This window comes from Tupaia chinensis, unplaced genomic scaffold, assembly GCF_000334495.1.
Source record: "Tupaia chinensis unplaced genomic scaffold, TupChi_1.0 Scaffold000619_1, whole genome shotgun sequence".
Classification (NCBI taxonomy): domain Eukaryota; kingdom Metazoa; phylum Chordata; class Mammalia; order Scandentia; family Tupaiidae; genus Tupaia; species Tupaia belangeri.
This window is the reverse complement of record NW_006160139.1, coordinates 1,222,564-1,233,787: the sequence shown is the minus strand read 5'-3', so window position 1 is coordinate 1,233,787 and position 11,224 is coordinate 1,222,564. Positions and strand designations below refer to the sequence as shown.

General features: G+C 40.2%; 1 pseudogene; it reads left to right on the top strand.

Moving 5' to 3' along the window:
- LOC102474313 (nuclear receptor-binding factor 2 pseudogene) overlaps positions 1-761 on the top strand; it is a 4,494-nt pseudogene extending 3,733 nt beyond the window's left edge.
- The last annotated feature ends 10,463 nt before the right edge of the window (positions 762-11,224 follow it).

Here is an 11,224-nt window from a genome sequence, read left to right as displayed (position 1 = left end):
TGGCCAGCCCCGCAGAGCATGCACAGCCCCGCAGAGCATGGACAGCCCCGCAGAGCATGCACAGCCCCGCAGAGCATGCACAGCCCCGCAGAGCATGGACAGCCCTGCAGAGCATGCACAGGGATGCAGCTGCCCATGTTCAGACATCTCACAAGCCCCCTGCTGAGGATGCCCAGGGCCATAGCCCCTTGCTAGCTCAGAAGTACAACCCTTCCACGGAGAGACACCCGCCTCGAATCCAGGGCCATCTTCAACAGAGACCCGACACACTGTTACTTTTACTTCAGCAAAAGAATGAGCCAGTAGAGCCGTGCACGGGAAGCAAAGCTCCAAAAGATGATGAAACAATTATAGAGGAACAGGCCACCAAAACTGCAGATTTGAAGAGGCATGTGGAATTCCTTGTGGCTGAGAATGAAAGATTAAGGAGAGAAAACAAACAGCTGAAGGCTGAAGAGACCAGACTTGTAAAAGGTCCAGTAGAAAAGGAGCTGGACGTAGATACTGACTTTGTGGAGAAGTCAGAGTTACGGAGCTTGCCACCACGGTCGGAAACTGCGCAGCCTCTTCAACCTGGCAGGAGTTTGCAGCCAGCACTGGGAAAGCCAAGGACATTCCAATACCCAGTCTTCCCCCCTTGGATTTTCCATCTCCAGAACCTTCCCTCATGGAGCTCTCTGAGAATATTCTGAAAGGACTTATGAATAATTAAAATGGAAGGCCGTGGAAGACTGTGAGATGAGGAAATGATACAGTAATACAGCTAAAAAAAAAAAAAAAAAAAAAAAAAAGGGAAAACCACATACAGAGGTAATCCCAGAAATGCTTCACCGTTTGGCATACCGTGGGAGAAGAGGCGTGACCAGCACCTGGGAAAAGTGCCTGTGAAATGTGTCGTGGATCTGGTTCATTGACTCGAGCTGATGATCACGACCAGGCAGACACTAAACTCTCTGAGGTGCATTTTCTCCTGATACAAACCAGATGGCTACCTGGAATAAATTTTTCAAGCAACAGTTATTTTTCTTATCTTCAGGGTTAAAGTGTATAGAAGTTATATTATGTGTAATTAATGCCATAAATGATAAAGCAAAGCCTAAACAATATGGCGGCCTGGGGGCTGCCATCTATTTGAACATGCTTTCTGTCATGCATTGACTGTATGCATCTTGTAAAGCACATCTTATTTAAGGTGTGTAAAACACACACCTCTCTTGGGACCAGCAGTTAGTGTAATGACCATGTCGCTGGACTCCCACGTAGTCGACTGCGGTTCGAGTCCCAGACCCGGTGGCTTAAACTCACGCCGGGCGCGTGTGCGTGCGTACCCAAGATCCTGAGAGGAGAATGGAGAGAAGGGATTGTGGTGTGGCCATCCCCCCTGGGGGGTGATTTCTCGCTTTCTGTCTCTCTGTCTCTGTCTGTCTGGCGAGTGCACGTGCCCTATAGCAAAAACCTCTCCAAAAAAAAAAAAGAAAAGAAAAATCACACACCTCTCTTGATGAAACTATATGTGCCACACTTCGCACTACTCATAACATAATGATAACCTCAACACTATCAGGAGAAATACTTAAATTTCTATTTTATGAAGAAAGGAACCAAATTATTAGTCATGCTTTAAAAAAAATTACAGTTTACATAATTAATCAGGGTGCATTTAAATTCTAACTTTATTGTATAATGCATCATTGGAAAATGCCAAGGAAACATCCTTTGTTTTTAATGATGCATGAGTGGAAGTAATGCTAGGTGGCAGTATTTGATTGTAAGAAATCAATAAAGTAATTGTGTTTCATACCCTTGTTTAACGTGGTCCAGAGTTAAAAGGAAGATATTGAATGGCTTTATCTGTGTTGTAAAATATGCTGGCTGCCTTAACCGGGAGCCATGGACTGATCCTGGTTACGAACTGAATATAAATATGAACAGACACCTCAAATGAAAAAAAACAATTGTGTTTATTGTAGATTCTTCTCTAAACATTTTATCAATTTAAATTGTTAACAGCAATTCGTAACATTATTGGTTCCTACTCAGCCTTGTGAAAATTTGGATTTAGTAAATTTTTAAATTCCAGCCAGTCTAATGACATAAAATTATTGTTTTAACTTATTCTTTTTGATTACTAGCAAGCTTACTTTAATGCTTATCTCTTTTATTTTTTTCTTGTGTACTTTATCTAGAATATTTAACATATTTGCTTAATTAGTAAAGTAATATTTATTTATGTAGAAAAGCATGACAAAGAAAATAAGAGACATCTATAATCCTACTTCTGAGAGAGGATTAAGCTGAATATTTAGGAAATTGGAGCCATGCTGTATTTACATTTTGAATCCCCCTTTCTTACCCTATCATTTGCTCATAGCCTAAAAAACGTATGTTAATTTTTTTGTATTTTTATTTACCACTAACATCAGTAGGAAAAAGTGAAAGCATGGTGCTCAAATTTGAGCTTCTAGAAAAGACATTTCAGAGTTTGTAGACCCACCCATAGCATCTGAGTGGAGTTGTCAAGATCGCTGGATAGTGACAGCTGACTGTCAAGAGAGAAGAAAAGCAACCCCTGCAAAGATCCTTGATAATGACATGTTTGCACACTTTTTATGTCTGATACCTAGGCTCTTCAGAAAAAGCTACAGTGCTACTTATAGGTTAGTGAAGTGTTTTTCTGTTGATCACTTATATTTTTTAACACAAATTTATCTTCTTTGGTCAAAAACAATTGATAAAATTAGGTCAAATGACTTAACAGTTGTAGTCTGCCATTAAATATTTTTAGTTAGGTGATTAAATGTTTGTATAACTAGCACTTAACACTATTCACTACACAATTCAATAGCTGATTAGTATTTTAAAGATTTAATTAATACTAATATCTTTTGATCTATAGTTGATGTGTAGAGTTTTGTTAAAATTTAGGAATCTAGGGACCAGCAGATGGCGTAATGGTTTACATCACTGGACTCCCATGTAGCTGACCACTGTTCAAGTCCCAGACCTGGTGGCTTAAAACTCAGACTGGGTGCATGTGCATGTGTGCCCAAAATCCCAAAAGAAGACTGGAGGAGAAGAGATTGAGGCATGGCCATTCCCCCAGGGGGTGATTTCTCACTTTTTATCTCTCTCTAGTGAGCGCATGCTCCCTATAGCAAAAACAAAAGTCTCAAAAAATAATTTATACATCTATCCAGCATTATTTTTTATTTCATAATTGTTGAATATAATTACATTCACACATAGACCATTGATCATCTCAAATCTACAATAATCAGAGTTTTCCTGACCTCTCAGGAAGCATTTACCTATGATCATCCCCTCGGTGTATTTGAGCTAGTGACCCACTATAAGAGTCACCCCAGAAATTCAAGGTCTAAGGTCATAGTCTATGAAGGTAGACAGTTCTTTAATCTAAGAAACATTTTTCTAGTCTCTGCAGGAGCCCTCACAATTTATAGACACCACACATTTTACTTTAGTTTTGTTTGTTTGTATTGTTTTCATAATTATACTCATGCCCATTTCTGTTTGTCAACAGCAGTTCAGATCCAGTTGAAACCTTGGGGGTTTCCTGAATGTAATAGTCCCTATAGAGTGAGGTCACTGGGATAGCATTTTACAGTCATAGCAGCACTGAACTTCTCAACTGCATAAGACTTCAAGTTGATTATCTAACTCCCCAATTGTACCCAGCTATGAACAAACACTGTATGCTAGAAATCGCCACCTTCTGCAGTGCTCACAAGGGTTACTCTTAGTTGGTGATTTTCCTCAGGTGTATTTCTATTTTTCAAATTCCAGAGTACTTTGGACTACCTCCATATCACCATTTAACATTTCCAGGAGTAGAGTAGCTCATAGACTCACAAATGCATAGCCACTGTTGGGCATGGCTCCAGTTACTGCCAAACAAACACTGCCTGGACAACCTTGGAGGGTCTTACTATCCCTGTGAGGTTATGAATCACTCATGTCTTCTAAAAAGACTGTGTAAACTGCATGCCAATAATCTTGAGATATTACCTTAATCTTCAAAATATAGACTTACAACTTTAATCACTCTTTTAATTTATGAAAGCAAAAACGTGCACTGCAAAGGTCATAATGTCCACCTAGATCTGAAGCCTGGCTTCACCGTGCCACCTCTGTAAGACCAACTTCCTTAGCAAGAAACGGGCATTATCCATCTCCTCCTGCAATTTTTGATAAGTTAGTTCTCCCTTTCTCTCTCTGGCTTCAGGAGTTTTAGTTTTAAAAAGATTCTCCCTCTCTATCTCTCTGGCTACAGGAGTTTTAGTTTTAAAAAGAGAATTTAAACACTAAAATAACCCATTCAATATTCTTCTCCTCATTGAGAGTAACCCTGACAAGTTCTTTTAAGAATTAGCCACCCTCGGGACCAGCAGTTGGTGTAATGGCTATGTCACTGGACTCCCATGTAGTCTACCGCGATTCGCGTCCTGGACCCAGTAGCTTAAACTCACACCGGTCACGTGTGCGTGCGTGTCCAAGATCCCGAGAAGAGAATGGAGGAGAAGGGATTGGGTGTGACCATCCCCCCTGGGGGGTGATTTTTCGCTTTCTGTCTCTGTCTCTCTCTGTCTGGCGAGCGCACGTGCCCTATAGCAAAAACCTCTCAAAAGAAAAAAAAAGAACTATCCACCCTCCATTCTCCTCTTACTAAGAGCTATAAGAGGAACACATACACCATTTCACTCAGAAGGAAGAGTACAGTTTGAATGTGTGGCAGGAAGCCAGTCACATTGTTATACAATGAGAAAAACAAGCCAAATTAGTCTCAGTTGGGTTCATTGCAAATCCTGTCATGGTGAAAGTCCAGAAATAAAAGAGACAGGAAATGGCAAGAAAATAGAAAACACATTTGCATAAACGGTGGTAATGTCCCGAATCTCCAAGTGTGTGAAATGACACATGGATTCTGTTGAGAAGGTCCCTGGTGCTATCTAGAGTCCCTGTTCTCTTCTCTCTTGAACAAACCTCATGGAAAATCCCAGAGTATCCTTACCTCCAGAGGCCTGTGGAGAGGTTTAAAAAATATGGATGCTTACAGGCACATGCAGGGAAGAGAGTCCGACCTATCGGGCATCCTCCTTGTTTAGACAAGGTTTCAGAGGAACTCTGGACATTGACAAAAAGAGATAAAATTGCTAATGCTGGGCCATCAGTGGCAGAAAAGGTGGATCTCACTTGGAGACTGCAACTTGAATCCCAGCCTGGTCCGCCTGAAACACACCAGACGCAGGCACACACAGGTGCCCAAGGTATGATAGGTTAGAAGACTGGAAGAAGGGTACTGGGGCCTGATCAAACTCTGGAGGGTGTTATATCTCTGTCTCTCTGTTTCTCTCTTGCTCTCTTTCACATGCACATGCTCTATCATAAATTTTTAAAATGTCAATGCTTTGCCTGAGATACGTTTTCTAAGTTTTAGCAAGTGATGTTAAAATTGTCTGACCTTTAGCTTCAGATAGGCAGCTCATGCTTTCTTGTTTCTCACTTCTTACAAACCAAGCTGTTTGTCCTGGCAAAGGAATACCACCCCACCAGACTGTTGACCTTCCCTATTGTCATGTTCATTCCATTCTGTATTCACTTAATGCTTTTCTTCAGGGACCAGAAAACTGTGGCTCATAAGTCAAATAGCACCAGCTAACTGATTTGAAATAAAGTTTTACTGGAACACTGACACATCCATTGCATATGGCTACTTTTATCTTAAAGAAGCAGATTACTTGGGACCAGCAGTTAGCGTAATGGCTATGTCGCTGGACTCCCACGTAGTCAACCACGGTTCGCATCCTGGACCCGGTGACTTAAAACTCACGCTGGGCGCGTGTGCGTGCATGCCCAAGATCCCAAGAGGAGAATGGAAGAGAAGGGATTGCAGCATGGCCATCCCCCCTGGGGGGTGATTTCTCGCTTTCTGTCTCTCTGTCTCTCTCTGTCCGTCTGGCGAGCTCACGCGCCCTTATAGCGAAAACCTCTCAAAAAGAAGCAGAGTACTATAAGGCCACAAGGCCCCAAATACTTACCTGGCTCTTTCCAGAAAACATGTGTTGACCCCTGCTCTGCCCACACCAGCCTTCCTGCAGAGACAGAGGGAGCTCTTCCAGATTCTTCCCTTGCCCAGTTTCCCCACTGCGCACATGGCTAACCTTTCTCCCTACCTTGAAGTTCATCTATGCTTTAGTTGCTCCAGGAAGGTTTCCTTGGGCCCCAGATTGAACTAAGTGAGGAATAAGGAATAGTTAACTTAATACTTTCATGGCTTGATATAAAGCAGGTAGGCAATATTTGCTAGGTTTGTGCAACTAGCTGTGCACTGTAACCTCACGCTGCCACTGAGAGCATAATAGAGCCTGCGGTCTGAGGATGATGTGCTGATAACTGTAATAGAGAATGCGCTGGAGCTTCACTGTGCAAAACCCATCGTCAGCAAATGAGCTCTGCCAGGCCTGACCTGCATCTTATCCCAGGGAGTTTGGTCAGCAGTGTCAGGTGAGTCACATTCTGACTCATGTTTAGTCACAACAACTTCTCAGTGGGAACCCCATGAACAGCACAATTGGCGAGCTCAGTGTCATTGACAGAAATGGGCTGTGGTCTTGCTTCATGAAGGCTGAAGGAGAGTGTTCTCCTGGGCTTCCCTAGAGCAGCGAGGATCCAGTGATCCACTTGCTTTAATTTCTGCTTTCTTGTTCTGCAAAAGAGCTTTCTATTTTGAGTTTGATTTCCAGAAATACAGTTAATGTGGTAAATTAATTTCATGAGACAGGGAACTACTTGGATTTCTCAGTGTAAAATAGCTGACCATGTTATCTATAAATATGCATAAGCAAGATTTACTAGAGCAATACATGATTAGGAAAAATGCCTTGAGCTGAGTTGTCCTTCTTGCATCAGTGTGCCATTGCAGAAGGTGTCTTCGTCTTTATTCATGATAGAGCATATGTGTGTGTGTGTGTGTGTGTGTGTGTGTGTGTGTGTAAGAGAGAGAGAGAGAAATTCCCCATAAGATCTGGTCATGCCTCAATACTCTTTCTCCAATTCTCAGCCCACTGGATCCTGGTCATTTACAGGCATGACTGGCATGTTTCATGTTGACAGAGTGAGGAATTTAAACCACAGATGTTATGTAGTATCCAGCTTCTTTTTAGGAGCGCTGTACTGCTACATCATGTAAGTGGTTCCATCTTCATTTGAAAACCTAGTTATAAATGATTGTCTAAAAATGACAATAAGAGAGATAAGAATTCATTGCGAAGCGACAAAAACAATCTTGGAAGAAGTTATATACAGTCATTCACTTTATAATTGGCTTATAATCCAATCATGACTATATCTTGGAATTTTTGCATTATGATTAATTCAAACTTGGCTTTTACAGGAACTATACTATTTGATATGAAACAAGGTTTTGAAGAAAATGAGTGCTTTCTCTCCAGTTTAAAATGAATACAGGAGGAGGGTATGCTTTCTCTGGGTTTCTGATTGCCAACTATGCAGGCATTAAATAATCTCTCCAAAGTGGCCTATCCTGCCCCCTTTGTTTCCTTTTTCCTTCTCTTGCTCTTCTTCTTCTGTCTCAGGTTTATTAATTTCTTCTATGAGTGAAAAAGAGAGAGAAAGATAGAGACAGAGACAGAGATATAGCATCTCAAGCAGCTTCTTCACATTGCAATCTACCCCCAACCTTGGGCAGCCCCAGATGGTGGGCACCTGTGTCCAGTGTGTCTAGGGAAGTATCGATCCAAACCCAAAACCTTACTATGTTATGTGGATCAGCTTCGCAAAGCACTGCATTTTACCACCACACCACCATCCAGCCCCTTTCCTGCTCTTTTTTTTTTTTTGCCATTTCAGACACAATCAATCTTTATTATTATTATTTGGTTTGTTATAGTGTGTCTGTGCTCACCAGAGGGAGACAGAGAAAGAGAGAGAGAGAGACATAAAGTGAGAAAACACCCCCTCTCCATAGGGGACAACCTCGATTACTTCTCCTCTATTTTCCTTTCATGATTTTGGGCACGCACACATACGCATCTAGTGTGGTTTTCAAGTCTCCATGTCCAGGACTCAAACTACACAGTTGGCCATGTGGGATCCAACTACCTCAACCACCATGCCATTGGATAGTTCCACAATGAACTTTTGAACCAAAAACTGATAGCTTGTCTAATGAAATATTTTGATTTTACAAATGAGGGAATAAAGACTCAGGTAAGTGATCTGTTAGAGGGCCTAGTAAACTTTAAGCTTGTGATTTGAGCCTATGTGCCCTGGCTCCTACAATTATAATCCATTCATCCCATCATGTCCCTGACAAAAGGTGGGAGTATCCTTCAAATGAGAAGAAGTAAAATAATTCTCAAATAAACAAAAACTGAAAGAATTTATGAAAGCTAAGCCAGCTCTTCAAGACATATCACACTGTACTATATATATCTCTAAGAGAGAGACAAACAGAAATGAGAGAACTAAAACAAACAAACAGAAAAATGGTTAAAAAAATGACAGGGCTAAGTCTACAATATCAATAATAACATTAAGTATTAATGGATTAAATTATCCAATTAAAACACATGGACTGGCTGAATGGATAACAAAACAGGAGCCCACCAGGCACACAAAATGTATTTTTTTCTCACCCTCTAGATGGAAACTTTTTAAAGATTGATTATATGATAGGGCACAAAACAGGCCTTTATAAATTGAAAGGTATAGTAACTATGTCCAGCATCTCCTCTGATCACAGTGGAATTAAACTTTAAATTAACTGCAGAAAAAAAACTCAAAAAATACACAAACACATGGAAACTAAATAACCTACTCCTGAATGACTTGGCAACCACTGAAGAAATTAAGACTGACATTAAAACATTCATTAAATCAATGATAATGAGCATATGAGTTTTTATAACCTATAGAACACAGCAAAAGTAGTCATAATGGAGAAGTTCATAAAAATTAGTGAACACAATAAAAAAATTGTTCGGTGGAAAACAGACATCCTCATAACACACCTCAAGGGACAAGAAAAACAAAGACAACAACAGCAGAATACACAAAGAAAAGAAATAATAAAGATTAGCACAGAAATAAATGAAATAGAGAATAAAAGAACTATACATAAAATAAATGAAACCAAAAGCTGGTTCTTTGAGAAGATAAATAAATTTGACATACCATTACCTAGACAATTACAGACTGAGGAGGGCAACCTCTGTCCTCTCTGTCTGCCTGCCTCATACACTCTCTCTCGTTACATTATTTATTTATTTACTTTAATTTTTTATTTTTAAACCACTTCTCTTCACCTTGGGCCTTTTCTTTCTCTTGCTAATTTCAGAAACTATTTTAAATGTGAGGTGTGTTCTGGTGTGTTCTTTCTTTATCTTAAAAAATATATTTTTATTCTCTTTTTTGGTTGTTTTGACCTACTTTAAAATTTTTTTTCCGTTTTTTTTGAGAGGTTTTCGCTATAGGGCACTTGCACTCACCAGACAGACAGAGAGAGACATAGAGACAGAAAGCGAGAAATCACCCCCCAGGGGGGATGGTCACGCTGCAATCCCTGCTCCTCCATTCTCCTCTCGGGATCTTGGGCACGCACGCACATGCACCCAGCGTGAGTTCTAAGCCACCGGGTCCAGGATGCGAACCGCGGTCGACTACGTGGGAATCCAGTGACATAGCCATTACGCTAACTACTGGTTCCCCCAATTTTTTTTTCTTTTGATTTTATTTTTTTAACCTTATTTTCCCACTCTACTTTTCACTCTCCACACACTGAATATCTAGTTAAGCCTAGGTGCAAAGTATCCAAGCATCTGAATACTTTTAGAGTCATTGAAATCCTCAAAGCTTATTGAACCTTCTACTTTAAGGAAGAAACTTCTTTTTATAATCTGAACTAATTTCTTTCTGTGGATACCCCATTGCAAAACACAGTAGAGGAGAGATTTTTTCACAGAATGCCCAGAAACCACCACAGAAGCACAAGAAATATGAGAAACCAAATAATAATAATAATAATAAATCTCTCCCCTAAGGGGGAAAAACAATCCTTCATTTTCCACAGACAGCAGAGTAGAACTTGTGGAAATGTCTGATAGAGAATTCAAAATATTCATAGTGACAAACTAAATGAGATGCAAGAGCTAAGAGCTGAGAGACGATGAACTCCAGAAGATGCAGGAGAAAAGAGAAAATGAGTTCCAGGAGGTGAGGAAGTTCTTGGACAATCTGAAAGAGGAAATATACACCATAAAAAAGAATCAAATGGAGCTGTTAGAGATGATGGCTGCAATACAGGAAATCAAAACTTCCCTTGAAAGTATTAAAAGCAGATCAGTCCATGCAGAAAACTGAATCTCAGATGTTGAAGATAAAACCTCTGACCTAGAAAAAACAACCAAATACACTAAGAAAATAACCCCCAAGAATGAGAATACTATAAGAGAAATACTAGATACTATTAAGCATCCAAACATCTGGATAATCGGTATCCCAGCAGGTGAATAAACTAATAAAGGCATTGATAATCTATTCCATGAAATCCTGAAAGAAAACTTTCCAAATTTAGAGAGGCATTCAAATATACAGACCCTGAAAATACAGAGCACCCCTATTAGAATCAACCCAAGAAGATCTCCAAGGCACGTCACAGCTAGATTGGCAAAATCCACAAAGACAATATACTAAAATTGGCAAGAGAGAAACATTAGGATACTTATAATGGCTATGTCGCTGGATTCCCACATAGTCGACCGCGGTTCGCATCCTGGACCCAGTGTCTTAGAACTCATGCTGGGCGCATGTGCGTGCGTGCCCAAGATCCCGAGAGGAGAATGGAGCATCCCATCAGGCTAACATCAGACCTCTCATCAGATACAATGTGAGTGAGAAAAGAGTGAGAAAATATATTCAAAGCATTAAGTGAACAGTTTACAGTTCAATCAAGAATATTATACCCAGCAAGATTATCCTTCATATGGAAAGAAAGGATAAAATCATTCTCAGATAAACAAAACCTGAATTTGTCAATACCAGACCCACTCTTTAAAAAGTTCTGAAAAGAGTGCTCTACCAGGAAAACTAAAGACACACATACAAAAATAAGAGAACAAAAAGCAACCAAGAAAATGACCAACTTAATGCTAGGACAAGAAATATCAACAATTACATTGAATGTTAA